Genomic DNA, 18,471 nt, shown 5'->3' on the forward strand with positions numbered 1-18,471 from the left:
AACTGTGGAGACTCAAAACAGAAAGATATCAACACATAAGGGGATTGGAATATCATTGGAAACTGGATTGTGTGAAGAACCAAGATAATAAAAATGGGATAAAAGTTATGAGTAGAAAGTATCAGATAATGCTAAATGGTGGAAGAAACATTTGTAGAATTTGTAGGTGTTCCAGATACCTGGAAACATTCAAGGTAAGATTGGATGGGACTCTGAGCAACCTGATCTAGTTGAAGACATCCTCACCCATGGCAGGGGGAATTGGACTAGATGACCTTCAAAGGTCCCTTCCAAACAAAAACATTCTATGATTATCTGCTTCAAGCTGAGGACTTAGCATGAGAAATGACAAAAACAGGCAGCCGGTGACATATACAAATACATGTATTTTACTGACAGGAGAAAAACAGAGGCAAATCTGTGATGAATTAAGGAAGTAATTGTCAGCAGAAATACAAAGGTATTCATGTCTCAGTACAGTCCTAAAAGAACTTTGTGCAGAACATTGTACACAATCCTTAACACCTGCAGTCAAGTAAAATCAACAGAGATTAGAGTGGGTGCAGAGAAGGACCCTAGGCTGACCAGAAAAACGGGAAGACCAGCTTGTCTAGGAGGCTAAAAGTGATCCCCTTGGTAAGCTTAGAATAAAATACAGGGAAGCCAAAGAAGTTATTTTAGCTCAAATAACAATATAACTTTATTTATGCAGAAGCAAATGGCTATAAACTGCTGATGAATAAACTTCAGCTGAAAATGTAAAGGTTTCCACCCACTGGAGCTTTGAGGTTTTGAACCTACTCTACCAGGCACATTACAGAGCATCTGTTCATGGATTTTTGACACTGCTGTCTGGCAGCAAGGGACAGGGCTGAATGAGCCCCTTTCTTTTCCTACTTTCTAGAAAAACTTTTTCCATCCAATGGTTATTCTACATATGTTTTTATAACATCAGAAATGGATTGTGGGCAGTCCTGAATTCATAATGGGGGACAGGCCAACTTCTGAAACATTTAGTTCTGAAGATGTTATTTCACTGGCACTCTTGTGAGGAGCTTAAGAGACCAAAGGAAACAGCTGTATCTCACCAGACCAAGTCTCCTGCCTTCAAAAGTTGTCTCCCCCAGTCATGGGGAAAATGCCCCAGCAGCGCTGTAGGAGGAATGGTGGTTTCTAAAGCCTGTTGTTGCCATCAGCATGAACATGACATTTCAGCTGCCAGAGTTGGAGTGTCCAGCGTATTTCAGGAACTCTACTTTTATAAAAATACTTTAAAGGAATGTCATTCCATGTTTGTTCAGGAGAAAAAAAAAAAAAGGCACTGATTTTATTTTAGGTGATTTAAGAAGCACCAAAAGGAAATATTAAAGCACCACTTTCTAAATATCTGGCTGTTTCTGTTTGAGTAAGAAAAAAAGGGAGGAAAAATCACACAGACTAAAGCAGCAAATTGAACCCAGAGATGGATGTGCTTTACAAGACATAACTTTTGGGGTATTTGGTAGCCTGTCAAATGTAACATAATATGCCTTCATACCAAGGGCATGCCTTCCCTCAGAGGCCTCCAACTCTACAAGCATTTAACCAAGATTTCACAAAACCTATATACCTCCTTTTACTCAGCCTCCTCTGCAAAGGGAGAAGCTGAATCACAGAAAGATTAGAAAATTTACCCAAGGCCACTTAAAAAAAAAAATCACTGGCTGTGTCAGGAATGCAACCTAGATCATTTGACAACAAAGCCTATGCTTTATCAGTCCTCAAAATATCTCTTTTGCCAGATCATCTGCTCATAAAGAGAATGTACTAAAAAAAGTAAATTTAATAAAGCTATAAAGTACAGTAAGAGATCTAGTTCTGCTTACAGGCACTCTCCCAAATTTCTTTGCTTTTAATCATATACTTCCTCAAAAGATTATAGTGCAGTTGAACCTGTAAGCACGATGAAGGAAAAACTCACACAGCAACACCACTCTACTAAGCAGCCCATCCCACTATGAAGTGACTCAGTAAAGCAGCTCTGTAACAAATGCTTCCTCCTGCCCACGAAGGCAAGAATGGGAGAGAGCATGTGAGCCTATCCATGCACTCTTTGCAGACACTCCTCCGGACAAGCAATTTGGTTTTCAAAAATAAAAGAGCTCAAAGATTTCCTTCCCATCAAGTATCAGACATTCATCTTCTCTTAGCTCCTAACCTTCATCAATTTATTGAGCAGAATCAAAACACTTCAATAACTCATATCATGTGAGAGTTTCTTGAATGGAAGAACAGATCTTCATTTTTCATTCACTGCAGTGTACCTAAGACCCATGTGTTTGGGGCCTGAGTTAGTACACTTTCTTTATCATTTTGGCTAATTCAGTTTCTGTATCATGGAAGAGGACCTTTAATCCCTCCTCATTTATCCCTCCTGCCATATCTGGGAAAGTTGTTGCACTTACAGAGCACTGTACTCAAACCAGGGGATGGAAGCCCCCATGTGTGATGATCAATTGGAGAAGCCAAATTCATCCTCCCCAGTGCAGTTCCCTCACATGACCCATGTTTTATTTGATATTCAGAAGGAATCAGGGCTACACAACATGTAGCTTCCCTGCAAATGCTCAATGAGGTACATCTCAAATGAGACAAAAGATTAACAGAAGAGAGAACAGTTTTAGGGTTAGAGTGAATGAACACTAAACCTGCTTGGCAACAAAATTATTCCAAAAACTCAAGAATTTACTCAACATAAGCTTTGCTGTTGGCTACTTGTTGCACTACCTGGAATGAAGGTCGATATTGGCTGAAACTTCACCTGAACCCACAAAACATTGCAGTAATGCCTACTATCACTACAAATGTCTTTTTGAGCAGATGGCAAGCATCCTGAAGATCAGACATGGAAAAGAAGTAGGTAGCTCTGCCCTTAATCTGATCACCTCCACAGAATGAGAATAATATTATCACACAGTTGTTTAATACTATTATGAAACTGAAGGCACTCGTGGTGATGCATCACTCAATTGCTGTGGTGTAGTTCTATGGAAGCACTCACAGAAACTGTTTATTCTGTTTGTAATCAAGTGCTTGAATGCCTATTTAATAAAACACAAAAATCCTATGTAGTTTTTCAGCAAACCCAGGGGATAAAATGAAACACCAAATAGCAAGCTGGTCACTGAGGCAACAGTTTGATAAACACTTTGTTCCATGATGGTGACATCCCACTCCACATTTACTCACATCCCTACAGACTCTGTTGGGGTGATACAGCTGTTTGCAGGACCACATGGTGAGCCAGGTCAGGGAAGTGACCCAGGTTAACAAAAAATAGCTTGGTAGGGAAAATACGTCAAACAGGTTTCCAGTCTAGTTCTGCCCACAGTCTGGAGCGGTACCAGCACAAGAGGGGAAGAAGGGGATGGAAGGAGGGTACAGAGACAGGACTGCTGGAGCAGATGTTACAGCTCAGGTGTTCACCAACCAAACCCAGAATAAGGTAGCAATGAATCAGAAATAATGTGACAATACAAACAAAATACTAATCATAGAATGGTTTGGGGGTTAGAAGAAACCTTAAAGATCATCTAGTTCCAAACCCTCCACCATGGGCCAGGACACCTTCCAACAGAGCAGGTTGCCAAGCCTTGAACACTTTCAGGGATGGGGCATCCACAACTTCTCTGGGCAACCTGTGCCAGTGTCTCACCACCCTCATCGTAAAAAATTTATTCTTAATATCTAATCTAAATCTACCCTGAGTAGGATATAGAGACTACGCTGGCACAGGTAAACACCAGAATTGAAATTAGGAACATTTTGGGTGTTCGACTTTGCTACTTAGTGTCTTTTTATTGGAAATTCTGTGCTACCAGATCTATTGTTATTATAATAAAATTACAAAACAGCCTTTGCACACGGCAATACCAGGTAACATTCTGATTTAAACCCATGCAGAAGCAGCAACTAGTGGCACCATACTCACACCAGCATCAGTTATCTCTGTATCACAGGATTACACAGGCTCTCCCACTCATGCTAATGAACTGGCAAGAAATAATAGATTATTACATTATGTTCAATAAAACTAGAAAGATAGGAAACCAGTGATTTTACAGCCACTAAATTTGCAGGATTGATGAGTCAAGAATATTTGGGATCCCAATTTTCATTTGCCACCACAGAGGTCTTTCAAACCTAAAAGATTATGGATTCAGTTCCATGCCTAACTGTAATCCATAGCAAAACTCCCATAAGCTCAAAAATGCAGAAGGAGGTCTTTTAACTAATGTGCCTGAAGAACACACAATTCTAACAGAAGAGCCCTTAACAGCTTTTAATTTACTTAAGTAAAGGGGAAACCAAGTTAAATATCCATTTCTAGTAGGAATAATAACTGCAGAAATAATGGAAACTGGTAACATAATTTAAATAACGCAGGCAGCAGCCAAGAGGGAATAGGACTTCCTCTAAACTCTTTAGTGAGGAACACGAATACTATTTTTTGCTTTTTGTCTAATATTACTAAAGTTACCTCTCTACACAGCATTTACTTGACCATGTTTCTAGCAAGTCTGCTGCATTACTTTCAACAGCTTTGTAACACAATAAAATAATTTTCCGTAGTAGTCATTTCACTTTACTACTAATATTAGCCCAAGAAAGAGCCTTTGCTCTGAAAAACAAACAAACAAACAAAAAACCAAAAAAAACCCCACCAACCAACCAAAAAAACCCAAAAGACTTCCCTTAAGCTCAATTAAAGTTCTGCCTGATAAAGACTTCATGAATCACCCATTGCACAGCATTAGCATTTCAGGTCGACAAGACCTATCGACTATAAATACCGAGATGGGTAATTTACATATGCCGTTTCTCCTGGCAGTTCACACGCACGCTCATCTTCCCTTCATCTCTGTTCCCCCTGTCTTATGCAAGTGGCCACGCTCCCGTTCCTCTGCATCTCAAGAGCCAGTCCGCAGCTGCAGGCAGTCAGCGGAGAGGAGCAAGAAAAATGATATATTGCAGATATTTTATTTTTGGAAACCACACTGTAAATAAAGCCATTTCCAGAGATATTCCATGGACACGGAGTGCTTGGTCGCAGAGCCAGCGCCTTATGTAACAGGAGGAGTATTGTTTAGGGTTGCCTGCATTAAAGAGCCACTCCTGGTAACACAGTTTACAAAGCTATAAAAAGCTACCAGCGTAACCACCGAGAACAAGCAGGCAAGGAGTCTATTACGAAAAGGCTGGTGTTGACTGGAGGGGGAAAAAAAAAAAAAAAAAAAAAAGAAAGAAAAGTTTCATTAAATCACTTAACTTTCCGTCACTCGGAGGACATCACCTCGGCTGACACTTACTGTGAGTGGAAAGGTGGGGGCTCCTAGGCAGCCCTGCGCAGCCCCATGGCCAGGTGCTGAAGACAGCTCTGCCGCCTCCCCGCAGTCCACGCTACCAGCAGCCGCCTTCAGTGATTTCCCATTTAATTCCGCTTTATTCCCCCCCGCCGATTATCCACACGTGGCAGAGACCAGGGATCCCACGACTCGGCCTCCCGCTCTTCTTTTGCAGAGCGACCGTCAGCCTCTGGAAAAGCGCGAGCAGAAAGGATCACTTGGACATGCACAGGCGCTCACAAGCAGCTGTAAATTTCCACTCCCCGCTGCCTGCGGCTGGATTCCCGGCCTCGCTCCGGCTCCTCGCTGTTCCTGCTCCGACGAGCTCTGTGGCTGGGTGTGCGTCTTTCCCCACTGCCCTCCCCGCTTCCCACTCCCTCGCTCGTCTTGCTCACAGGCTCGCACACACCCCCCAAACTCCACGTCAGAGGAACGCGTGGAAAAGAAAAGGATGAAGTGATCACTCCGCCGAGAGATTTCTCCAGGGTTAAGGGAGGACATGCGACGATTTCGCATCACTTCTGTAAGTTTCCATTCCCCAAAGTTTGTCGGTGCAGGGGAGGCATCGCTGACGGGTCCTCGCACCATCACGTGGCAGAGGCTGCTGGAATTAAATTATTCACCTTGCCGTCCTCCTAGGAATGCAAATAAGGCAGTCCAACATTGGGTTGTTGTTACAAGATAACAATAAAATCAACATGCTCGCACGCCACATGTTTCAGCAGAGTCCTGTCCAGAGACGCTGAAGTTAAGCTGCTTCCTGCCTGACTATATATTATAACACAAAGATCCGAATACTTTTCCACAGTAATACTTGATGGAATAAAAAAAATCCACCCTGCTATGTAGTATGAGCAAAATTTAAATCCTGCTGAAGAAAAACATTAGCCCAAAGGAGTTTTTCAAAGGCTAATGTGATGAGGAAAAAAAAAATCATATATTAAAGTATTCTGAAACAATTATCAAGCACACAAATACAGCAAAATGCAGTTAAAGGAATTTTTAATGCTTCACTTTTCTCTCTCGGTAACTATTGCTCAGCAAGCACCACACATTCCCAAAGGAAATGTGTGCTTTCCCCCCTGCTCCCAGCTGTCTAACTAAGGCCTTGACAGCAGGGAAAGGAGGATGCTTTACCAGGCACCATGGGCACTGCAAGGTGGGATTTAAAACCTATCCTCATCTGAATCTTAGCCAAGTCTCAGCAGGGATGACAGCCCAGCATGTACTTCTGCTGAGCTAACCAGCTCGAGGGGGGAAGGTTTCAACTCCCATTCCTTCTTCCTCCAGGCAAAGCCTAGCCAAAGTCCTACATTATTAAAAATAGTTCTGTATGCTACATTTGCCTGGGGAGCTGATCTCAGCCCCCGCTGCATACCAGCACTGCACTTGCATCAGATCTTGATTTAGGGCTCACCTGCAGTAGCTATTCACAGCCTACATTAAAGGCAATGAAAAAAGCATGAGAAACCTCATTTCTGAGGAATACAGATGAAACAGACACCTTTTAAAGGGCTAACATCCTTTGCTTGCAATCCCAGCTCCTAACTGGAGCAAGCAGAAGCATCCGAAATACTACTTTGAAGAGCAACTTGCTGTGCCTCCCAGGCTCAGAGGGGCAGAAGTCACCCCCGCTCCCTTAACCTCCCTGCACTTGCTCCTGCGTTGGCATAGAAGGTGCTGAGCCCAACCTCAGATCTGCAGATTTGTGATGTCAACTTATCTGCAAAGCACGTCACCGTTTGTGCTTATACTTAACCTAACAGATCACGACGATACTGCAGCCCCGTGCTTTTGGACTGCCCTGAGCAGCGCTGGGGACAGGCATTAATTAGTGCACCCAAAAGCACTTCAACAAGTGGTACTGAGTGGTAATATCTGCTCTAAAACCCTGGTGAAACATTCTTCCAGCACTGAATTAAAGCCTTTCACGTTAGCCACCCTGACCAGGCCACCTCCAGGGAGAGCTCAGTTAGGGATGCTGTGAATGCCAAGCTCAAAACAGGATAAGCTGCCCTTTTAAGCAGCATTTTTCTCCATGCAGCTTGGTGAGCATGTGAACAACCTGCACGCATTGACATTTCATGACATGAAGGACTTGGGGAGAAAAACTAGTGCTGGGCATCGTTTCATGGGTGCCCTGCTCTGGCCCAGCTGGGTGGGAGGAGAGAAGGGATATGGTGCCCATGTGGTACCTTACACCCACTCTGGGGCTGGCCCTTTCTTTTTTATCAGATACCACAGCCCTTGCATAAACATCACAGTGAAAGTCAAACGATAAACACTCTGCCCTTGGGCTACTACTGAAGGTACCAGCTTTTCCCAAGGCAACACAATAATCTAAGTACACCAGTAGTTTCATTGCATATTTTTAAGAGATTACCTGTTTTCCCTCTAACCTTCCAGTGGGAAATCACTTTTTTTTCCATTGTGAATCCACCACCACTTCAACAGGCAAAAAGACACCCTTTTGTTGCCCCATGGAGTTCAACGATGGTGCGTGCTACCCTGCAGTTGAATAATCACAAACAGGATAGAAATACCACAAAATGTTGTTTTCCTTGCACATTAAGAGGCCCCTGTGGGGATAATCTGTTTATCATTGAGTTCCATGAAGTATTCCTGGACTATTTTGTGTATCCCAGCCCTTTGGAAGCATAAGAAATTTATCTACAAAATTACTATCCTCTGTTTCAGAATAAGTGTGCCTGTTATTCTGATTCTGAGGAAGAAATTGAATATGCACTCAATTATGGTTCAACTCCACCCATCTTATACCTGAGGAAATACTTTAGGGCTTTAATAGGAGCCCTACAGCCCATAATACACCAGGAGAGCAAGAAACCCACCTGCCTCCATCCTTGCATTGCAGCAGAAGAAATAGTGCAAAGCAGGGTAGCTAAAGGGCCAGGGGGAAAAAAAGATTCTCTGCTATTCCAATACTCTGTTTCATCTTAAGTGGAGTTAATTCCCAGATGACAGAAAAAGGCTCTGAACCATTCAACAGGAATTAAGCTGTAATTATTTGGTGTTCTTATCTGTTTGTTGAGGGGTTTTTGTTGCTGAGAAGTTATTAAATATTCCCAAAAATATGTTTTCTTCCATTCTGAATTTGTAGCCATCTCAAATCTAGAATGATGTAATTATAAATAGACAACAAATCTTTATAGTCTCAAAGTACACTGAAAAAATACCCCTCTGTGCACTGTTAAAGGACTCCAGCTTCCACATATTTAAATTTCATTATATTTGTTTCCTTTAAAATGAGGAGAGTCCTGAGGCTAAGGCATGGTTAGAGTACTTTTGAGAAATGTTTGTCCTTGCTTTCATAACTTAAAATCATTCCATCTAATAAACACCAAAAGAAGAAAACCCCAGTCCATTATTCCTGCCCTTTCCATTTATTTTCTAAAGCGGAAAAGAGAAATTAGGGAAATGTCAACAATGAGTGTGGTAGCAATAAATTACAGCAGCAGATGATAAACACGCAATGTATATGTATTAATTCTGCTTATCTATTTATTCACTTCCAGTCTGTCTACCTCCTCTGAGATTACTTCCAGCATTCCAAAGCCCTAAGCAGCCTCTAATAATAATAACAACAACATCCTTCCTTCCCCCCAAATTGCTCAGTGCCAAGGCCCCAGGCCATCAAAATTCAGTTCTCCACAGCAACAGGTTTAGTTGTGTAATGCTGAATATCAAGAGGAGAACCTTCAGAATACTAAAAAGATTCCCCCACTCTCCAAAACCTGAAAACTAGAGAATACCCCCCACAGCATTTCATCCTATTCTTACACATACCAAGATATCAACATTATGGCAGTCTATCGGGGTGGAGGGGAACTACAAACAAATAACTTATATAATCTACATCGTAAAGCTGTTACACTTTAACTCAAGGCATTTAGCTTTACGACAAAGCAATATAAAAAGTCTGCCCAACAACACTTCTAAAACCTTGTAAGATGAGAGACTTTACAGCAACTTTGTGCTTCTGTGTTATTCTACAAGTTCGCAGATACTCCTTTTCCTCAGACCTCTGCAAGAGCAGTGTGGCAACTCCAAAATAATGCAAATAAATTCCTCTTCATCTAATAGATCCCCACCACGGACATTCACCAACCCTCCCACTTTCTCTCATTCTACTCCATATAATCTCGGAGGGAGACAAGCTGAGAACTGAGCCTGTGTATCAGTCCCCCCAAAACAGCCCCCAGCACTGAAAGGCAAATTAACATTTGGCTGCTCATTCAAATAGCGAATAAGGCCAAAAAAATGGGTACGGTCTATGGAGGGGCAGGTGGTTTTCCTTACGGCCATTTAAAAAGCAGCAAATCTTCAGGCCTCTCTCAAGACTAGAAAATTGAAATTTCTCCAGTGAAGTGTGTGAGAACAGAGAGCAGCAAGACGCAGTGTCCGACTTGTAGCTGCATTTTAGCTGAAGTAAGCAGAAGGATTTAAATGGATGCTTTATATAAGCTATTCCTAGAAGTGCCAGCTTCTTCAATGGTTTTCCCCTCTTCTTCCTCCTGGCTCCCTCTAGCGCTTTTATGCACGTACTGCCTTTTCCTTCCTGTTTCATTTAATGCAAATGCAATTGCTAAGATGATGTTTGGTTTTGTTGGTTTTGGGTGGTTTTTTTTAAGACCTTCAATAACTCTTTTAAACTGCTCATGAGTTTTTACTGAACATGGTATTCTTGTGTACATCACTCCAGAAATCAAAGCACTGACATTGGTGTTTCTACCAGAAGCCTTTATGTATTAATTCTTTATGTACAGGTCAGAGTATTTACAATTTTTCTCATTTTAATGACATCCATCAGTCCCACTGTTAGAGAAAGTCAACTGAAATGGATCCCTTTCCTTGCATATTCCCACCCCAAGTAAATTACATCTAAACAGAAGGTTACTAGAGCCCAACAGCTGAAAAACATAACATTAAAATTTTATGTCTACTCCAAAGAGCCACTCATAAAATGTTAATCTTGTCCCTTATCTACTGTGTCCCAACATAAAACACAAATAAGAACCATACCTGCACTCCTGCTTTTATGAGGGGAGGAACAGTAAACTCATGACAACATCATGCTTTTTTCCTGTGGACATTTGCAAACAGAAACTAGTCCTCCAAAATCAGTAACTCCCTGAAGAGTTGAACGTGTATTTTTAATATAATTAAAGCCTTCACCTCTCCACACAGCTTCTATCCCAGCTCTGCACAGTCAACTACTCCAGTGTCCACATTTGTTTGCTTAATGTCCATTAGCAGAATTAAAAATGGGGAAAGGAAAGCTCATTTCAAGAGAAGAAATAAAAAGAGCTTTGCTGAACACTTTAATTTTAACTTCTCATCTCACATGTGCCAGGAGAAGCTCCATTTTACATTTTGCATCACCGCACACTAAAAACCACATTCTTTACAGTAGTAACAAATAAAAGCTATGCATGGCTACACAAACCCTCACTTATGTCTGCTATGCTGGAAGAGAGTCCTTGCATCACTCCTAGTATATTTCTTCATTAAATTGAAAAATTCTTTCATGCATGTAAGAGCATCTATCTATTATCTCCCATTTCCAAAATATTCAAGCAATCATAAGAGTGTTTAGTCTTCTTGCAAATACTGAATTTAGTCACTGGTTTCCACATAAATTCAGTAAGCAATTTTCTTAATGTTAGGCAGCATGAGGTACTGCATGTTAAGACATCCTCTTCCAACACACTTGCTTATGCAAAAAAACCATATACACGTTTCCTACAGCTTCTCTACTGGTGAAAGACAGTGGAGCATCCCTAACCAGAACTTTAAACTTCCTAATAGTGCTTGAAGCTGAAAGTGGTATTACTGCATATCCATCTCACAAATGGTGATGTGCAGTGAAAATACCAGGCAGATGAACTGCCTTTTGATGACAGCAATTTCTTTATACACAATGTGTGGCTCTGTCTCTGACAAGGTGGAAGGCATTAAGGGATTAAGACTTTTCGTCTACTGACCACTACTAACTATAGAAGGCTAAAGCATTTTTCATCAGATGCTCTTGAGACAACTTGCAAACAAACAAAATTAGGCTTACTTTGAAACACAAGTTAAATGCTCCTGTGAGGCACTCACTATAACACCCAGTTTAGTATGAGGAAACTGAGGTGGCACCTAGCAAACACCCAAAGATGAACACTCTAAAATGTACTTCTAAAGAATGTCAGTAGACAGGAATCATCATTCTGGATCAGACAAAGCTCCATTAAATCCCATCTCCAAGAGCAGTTGACACCAAGTGCAAAGTAGAAAAAGAAATATATACCAGGACCACTCTACTCTTCTTCTGCTTCTGGCAACGAGCACCTTTGAGGTTTCCTGAAGTGTCATCCAGAATCACCATGCTGAATAGCTACAAATGGCTCCACTCCTGTTCACATTAAATATCCCAGAAGAGCATTATCCCCCTTCCTGAGGGACTCTGAAATCATGTCTGCAATACTTAGATGCAACAGATTGCTCATGATTGCTTCTGACTGTCCAGACTGAACAGCCAAGACAGCTCAGAGACTGCTATTTCCTGTAGATGAGGAATCAAACAAGACATCAGAACCACCAGTGATTTATTGAGTTCCAGGTAGTTACTTCTTCAGGGCAACAAAGCCAGGATTCACCAACAGAATCATTATATTTTTCAAGTGGTTGCCCCAGACAAGGGAATGACCACTAGTGGAAAGTCCCACACAGAGGTAGGGTGTTATACTGATGAAGAAAAGAGTTCAGATCAAAGAAGACAAGAGCCAGTTCCTATTTAAGTCATACATTTCTACATGATCTTGGAAAAGTCACTTAGTCCCCCCATGGGAAAACAAATGCATTCAAGACCATAAGGTGCTTTGACACTACAGTGATGGAACCCAAACAAACATATTAGGCAGTACCCAGCTTTCTGTGTCCTTTTCCTGGTACAACAGTCTTGCAGTTTGTGTGATGCACATCTCCAGAAACCATGTCAGACAGAACAGACTTCTGAGTCTCTTCTCATGCAGGTTAAGAATCCTACTAAACCAGAACAGTAGAACCAAAACCAGAATAGCATTAGGCTAAAAGTCTAAACTGCTGCTTTCAGATGAAGAATTAGAGGGTTTTCTTCCCAGTGTCAAATAGTGAAACCTAAAGATTACTGTAATTCATGAAAAATGGTTGTTATATTTAAGCAAGTGTTGCTCTAAATTGACTTGCCTAGAGTTGTACAGTAAAATCTCCGGTGGTCAGCACTGCTCCTCTGGAGGAGAACCCAGGTCTTCTCACATTTTGCTCTTTACCAGTTTTGTCCTCCAACAGTGTTAGTTTAACATACTGGATCAGGATAGGGAACCTTGGGAATTCTTCAGGCTCAAGCTGCACAAGGAGATATCATCTTCACAAGTGCCCCCAAGTAATTTCTCCTGACAAACAATTAAGTATATTCATCACTTGTCTGACTGCAAATATATTTGCCTTCATGTGACAGATATGTGGTCAGTTGATGCAACACTGGGTGTTTGCACTTATCCCACAATAAGGATCTTAATGTGACTTTAATGCCATCACCCTATTAGGTCATGAATTCCCTGTTGTCACTGCCATTTCCCCATGTCACTGTCATTTCCCTATGATAGATTTTAGTCACATTCTTCTGGTCCCAAGATGGAGCCTCCAGTGCTTCCCTAAAGAGCTATTTAGTCCATCCTGGCCAAAAGTTAACTACATTGAGCCAGATAACCTGTAGGATACTCTCTGAAGTCCAATACTGTTACTCTCCAGTGGGGAAAACCTATCCATGCACATTCCCACACCACTAAAAACCCTGTTCTACCCATCTGTGCTGGCCAACAACTAAGATTACAAATTAATTATTCTGTTAGATGTACAACTACAAAGTATCCAATTAGGGGCTGAGTTCCTTTTGTTTGAATTAATAAACCAGGGTCATGCCTTGAAGTCCTTAAATGGTAGCAAAAAGGCTGCAGGCTGGCTGGCATTTTTTAGTGCAGGAAATCTGTCCTGAACAAGGACCAGCATGCAGCATTGTGCTTGTCATCAGGACTATCTCTGTTTTGGAGGGAGAGCAGCTGAGACACCTGGGTGTGCTTTGATTCAACTCCAATCCTGGGTAGCCTCAACAGTGAAGCCCTGACAGGCTCTGGATAGCTGGAAGAAAATCACTCACCACATGACACATGTGGCAAGCTCTACATTATATAGGTTGTATCAGGTCAAATATAGTGATGGAAATTTTCCTGGCAAACATCACTCCTCTAGATATCTCCCAATGAAATCTGACAGCTCCTTTATTACACAGCACACAGATCGATACTCACAAACTTTGTCACGCCCTCTGGAAATAGTTCAAGAAATTACAGTTTTCTCATGCTAATAGTTCACATACCTGCTCCATTCCCACGGAAACAACTGATAATTTTTCTCCTGTGTCGGTGTTTTTGTAGTGTGCATTCATAAAACCTTATCTGCCATCAACAGCTACACTTCTGTAGGGTAAAAGATTGCTACTGTTCAATTAAAACACTCACAATTAGCACTGAAAATGAGGAGGTGTACCCCTCCCAAATGAAAAAGGAGTCTCAAATTGTATCAGCCCAGACATGAGAAGTTATATAGTATCTTTGCTAAAAAGTAGTACTTCTACTTAGATGCCGAGTCTGACCAGCCGCTGAACACATTTTCAAGTATGTCTGCATTCAGGACCTTGAATTTATGAGTCAGAGCTGTAGGCCTGATAGTGGAATTAAGAGCGAAAAGACTCAAAACTCTTTCTTTCAGAACTGCAGTGCTCATAAGGACATAAAATTATGTCTGGCATTATTCCCTATTTTAGAGTTTCCACCCAAGTACCAGCGAAAAGAAATGGCTTGTTTTCTCAGAGCAGGCAGAATCCCGTGAGAAGGTCACCCATCAGGAGTTGTATCAGTTCAACTTTCCATGAGCAAGACGGTCTCTACAAGCTGTCATCATGGGATGAAATTACTCTCACAAGAACAAGAACTTCCATTGAAAGATTTCAGCACACAAAGGCCTGTATCCAAAGAGCTGCACAGCAGCCAGGTAACCAAAGACATGAACTTAAGCTATTTAATACCTCGTCATCTAACTCAACAACCACACTACCATCTTTGTGGTTTTCCCTTAAAAAAACCAAAACAAACCAAACCAAAACCAAAAACCAGATGACATGGTTAGGAAGTTCAAAAGTAACAAGTAATAAGAATATGTGACAATTTACATAGAACTGGCTTTTCTTTCAAAACTGAAGACAGTTTCTAAATGCTTCCTACAGACTTATTTGTATTTAAAAAAAAAAGTTTGAAATAGATTTTTTTTCTTGCTCTTCTCAAAACGATAAATGATTGTTGTTACTACCATAAAAGAAATTTTAAAAAATTGAAAGATTTATGCTGGTTCTCACAAGACATGAGAGACACTACAGAGCTCAACAGCTTCTTGAACAAGAACAGCTTCTTAAAAGCTAATTTGACACTAATTTCAAGTGCTGGAGAATCTGTAAAGTGCAGCAATAAGATAGTGCAATAGTTAAATAGTTACCACTTTAAATGTATTTTTTTTTCCTTTTATGCAAGTTCGTATTTTGTTTTACTTTCTGCTTCCTGCTGCTGCAACTCCTGTATTTGCAAATGTATGCTCTTTGAAGGCTCCCCATTTTTTCCTGCACAGATACAAGATCAAATCACTTCAACAAACTCAGAATTTATCTTTTCACTGCTGCCTACATTAAGTGTATAGATATGGTTTTCCAACATCTACAACCAGTATTGACTTCAATTCTTCCAGATATTGTTCCTCATCTTTTACGGCGCATCCAGCCTTTCCCATAGTGATTAACTTCAGAAAGCTTTGAGTCCATCTTTCAAAAGAGTCAGCTAACATGCTCTTCAATTCAACCAAATACATGAGGCTATGCCATCATTGTCATTTTTCTACTCTACATGGCCTAGATAAAACTGTCAGAAAGAATTGTGCATTTTCTTCCAACTGTGTGTTTATTTGGGGATTTTAATTTTTTTTGTAAACAAACATCCAATGACTGAACGTCAAAAAATTACATATTAATTAAATTACTCTTAATTGAGTGTAACGTTTTCAAGAGTCAATTTCTTAGCCAGACTACATCAAACCCTTAATCTAACCACTATACTAGACATTTTATAATATCTGTTTTCTATTAATCATCTTGAATAGCATTTGCTTTGTGACAATCCTTAAAATTTTGGAGATTTACATTGGACATTAAAAAAATAAAAATTCCTCAGTCTCCATAAATTTGTAACACAAATTTTCAGAAGCATTCTTTCAGTCTTTATTTACTGCTGGAATATGATGCATTTGTTCATAGTTATATGATTATTTGCAATATTCAGCTTCATTCTCACTACAGATGTATGCAACTGTAATGTATTTTCAGCAATACTGTTGATAACCTTAGCACAGCCATCAGACATATGTTATTGTTCCTTTTGCTCCCGGTGTTTTTAGACTTTCTCCTTATTAGCCCTAGATCCTAAAGAAAATCCAGAGGGTTTTCTTTAATCATCTTTATATATATTACTTATACTTATTCCTATATATTGGTGCTGCCCTTGAACCATTTCTAAATCAAGATGAGACTCTTCCTTTGCTTCAACTATATTTTTGTATTTGGCTCACACCCATGTATTCTCACATCCTTGCCCCTTCCCCAACTTTGAGAGACACTGCTGCAGGCAGTGCTAGAAGTATGTTAGTGATGTAACAGCACGTCACATCACACAGAAGAGATTTGCCTAGTCCCTCATGTTTTTCATCCTCGAAGACAGGAACATGACGTAGTTTTGCAGCAGAGTCCTTTCCCATGACCTTATGAACTGCGATGAGACCTTATGAACTGTGTGATGAGGAGACACTCAGTTTACACGCTGAACAGAGAGTTCAGCAAGAGAGGAAAAACAATCGGTAACATCTCTCTGTGTGTTTTCCTGGCACTTCATTACTGCCCACATCTTCCCTTCCCTGACAAAAGCATGGGACATGGAAGAATTGCAGGGGAGTGTGTCTCCTTACATTAATGTTGGGGTCTTTTTTGAAGGGGCAGCTACAGACCTAAGCATTGTAATGTAAAAGACAAGACCTATTAATGATCTGCAAATAAGGAGGAGTAGGACCAAAGGTCAACACACTTTCTAAGTAATAAGCTTGCTTTTAGAAGATTAAGCCTTACTTAGTTCATTTGCTTAAACCAATTTGTTAGGAAAAAAAAAAAAAAATCCCAAAACAAACCCACAGGCTTTTCCCAGGGATTATGTGATATACACAATATTTGCCTTAACAGGGGACTACGGCTACCCTTCAGTCCTGCAATTACCCCATAAAGTTCAATTTGGTGCCTTACCTCTAACAACAAATAAATCATATATTGCAGACAGCTTCTCTTGCAGCCAAAAGCAACAGGTAGTGAATGACCACCATGAATCGGTAGTCAAAAATAAATTTTGCTTATTTGAAGAAGAGGAAGAGAGCTGTCTGACTGCCAGTGAACTGCAGAAAGTGAGAGCACACAATTGAAAGGTACACTTGAAGAGGGAAAGCTGATACAGCTGTGCCTCCCTGCTGACATACCAAAATAGGCAAAACAAAGAGCTGAATGCTCAGGACACTACAGCTGCTGGAAGTGAACTCTTCCCACATAATTTTAATCTCTCCCTATTCAGCAATCTCGAGTGCCTTTATTTAAAAAGCCCCACACAACTTCCTTTCCACACTTAAAAGCAAGCAAATTGTATTTTTGCTGCAATACATTTGCATGTATAAATTTGTACAAGTGCCTTTGTGCTAGATTGACATGGGGCCTTTAACAAAGATCACCCAATCTGATAGCTGTCACACAGCTGCCCTCACATTCCAAAATCCAGCTATGCAGCAGTACTTTCTTCTTAATTATTGTCTCTTGCAACAGGAAACACAAGGCACAAACACTACTGAGATATCAGAACTGGGTTTCTTTCAAACGCATGCTGTAAAATAATTTAAAGATGTTGTTTCACAATTGATGAACTTGGTCAAGGAACACAATGCTGTCAAAACCGGAATTCCAGCCCTTACTGCCATAACCCTCCTTGCATCAGTTCTAGGAATGACGTGACTGCAGAGGGAGGCGGATCAGCCTGCTGGGCACCATGAAAATTTACAGCCAGAAAAAACCAAACTCCTCTTACTTACCCTAGAAATGAAGCTTTTAGAGAAGTGACAGGAAGTCAAGTTCACCAAAACTAAATTGTGTGAAATTTTTGGAACTACCTGTACCAGTCATTTCTAAAATGGACAATATGGACTACAATACTGAAAGAACAAAAGAAAGGAAAAAAATCCATCCATCCATGAACATTTTCTTGGAGGAGGGGAAATGCAATTTTAAAATATTTCTACAATTTGTGGCAGTAAAGACAGTTAAAAAAAGAAAGTCCTGTCCCTTCTTCCTGATCCCTATAGCCAGGTTGCAATCACCCATCTCAGTCTGCTAATGCAAGGATTGTAGCACCTTGCTGAGAATTTGTTAACAAAATCAATTCATTCTTAAAAGTGATCCTTCACTTCAGGTGAAAGAAACTTACGCTACCAAACAACATCTCATGTAACTTGTTCATCCCAAACTTGACAGAAACCAATTCTGCACACTTAAATAAGATAAATAGCAGTATTTGGTAGACTTTTGTTTTTAATACACATTAAATTTATGTGTCTAGCAGCATTTAATCTTAATAAAGCTTTGTGTTCGTCTCTATGCAATCTAAACTGGTTTGGTATTACTCCATAACAGACAGCATATGTATCTACTTCTGTGACAGGAATGCCCTATTGGTACAATGGAGTCACTTGAGTAAAATTTTTTAAGGAAAAGGGTGGTTTTTTTTCCTTAAGAAAAAAGGAATTGCAAAGGTTTGGGTCCACAGTTCACTTAGTGAAAGGATGTCACATACATATTCAACACAGCTTCTTTGGTTCCACCGGTTCTTTGGTTCAAGAATTTTACAGGGGAAAAAAGTAATAACAA

The 18,471-nt window shown here is 40.5% G+C and overlaps 1 protein-coding gene across 3 annotated transcripts in view; it reads right to left on the reverse strand.

Moving 5' to 3' along the window:
- CAB39L (calcium binding protein 39 like) overlaps positions 1 to 18,471 on the reverse strand; it is a 61,204-nt gene that overhangs the window by 38,784 nt on the left and 3,949 nt on the right. The window contains exon 2 of one of the 3 annotated variants that reach the window (XM_050332634.1): positions 5,349 to 5,574. The exons of 1 other annotated variant lie outside the window; for it this stretch is intronic. The gene's annotated coding sequence lies outside the window, so the exon portion shown is untranslated. Of the gene's footprint in view, positions 1 to 5,348; positions 5,741 to 18,471 lie in introns of those variants that run through there. One more of the 3 variants, XM_050332633.1, reaches the window with a different exon arrangement.

Source organism: Myiozetetes cayanensis, unplaced genomic scaffold (genome assembly GCF_022539395.1).
Source record: "Myiozetetes cayanensis isolate MyiCay16 unplaced genomic scaffold, myiCay2020 scf5-8, whole genome shotgun sequence".
NCBI classification, from domain to species: Eukaryota; Metazoa; Chordata; class Aves; order Passeriformes; family Tyrannidae; genus Myiozetetes; species Myiozetetes cayanensis.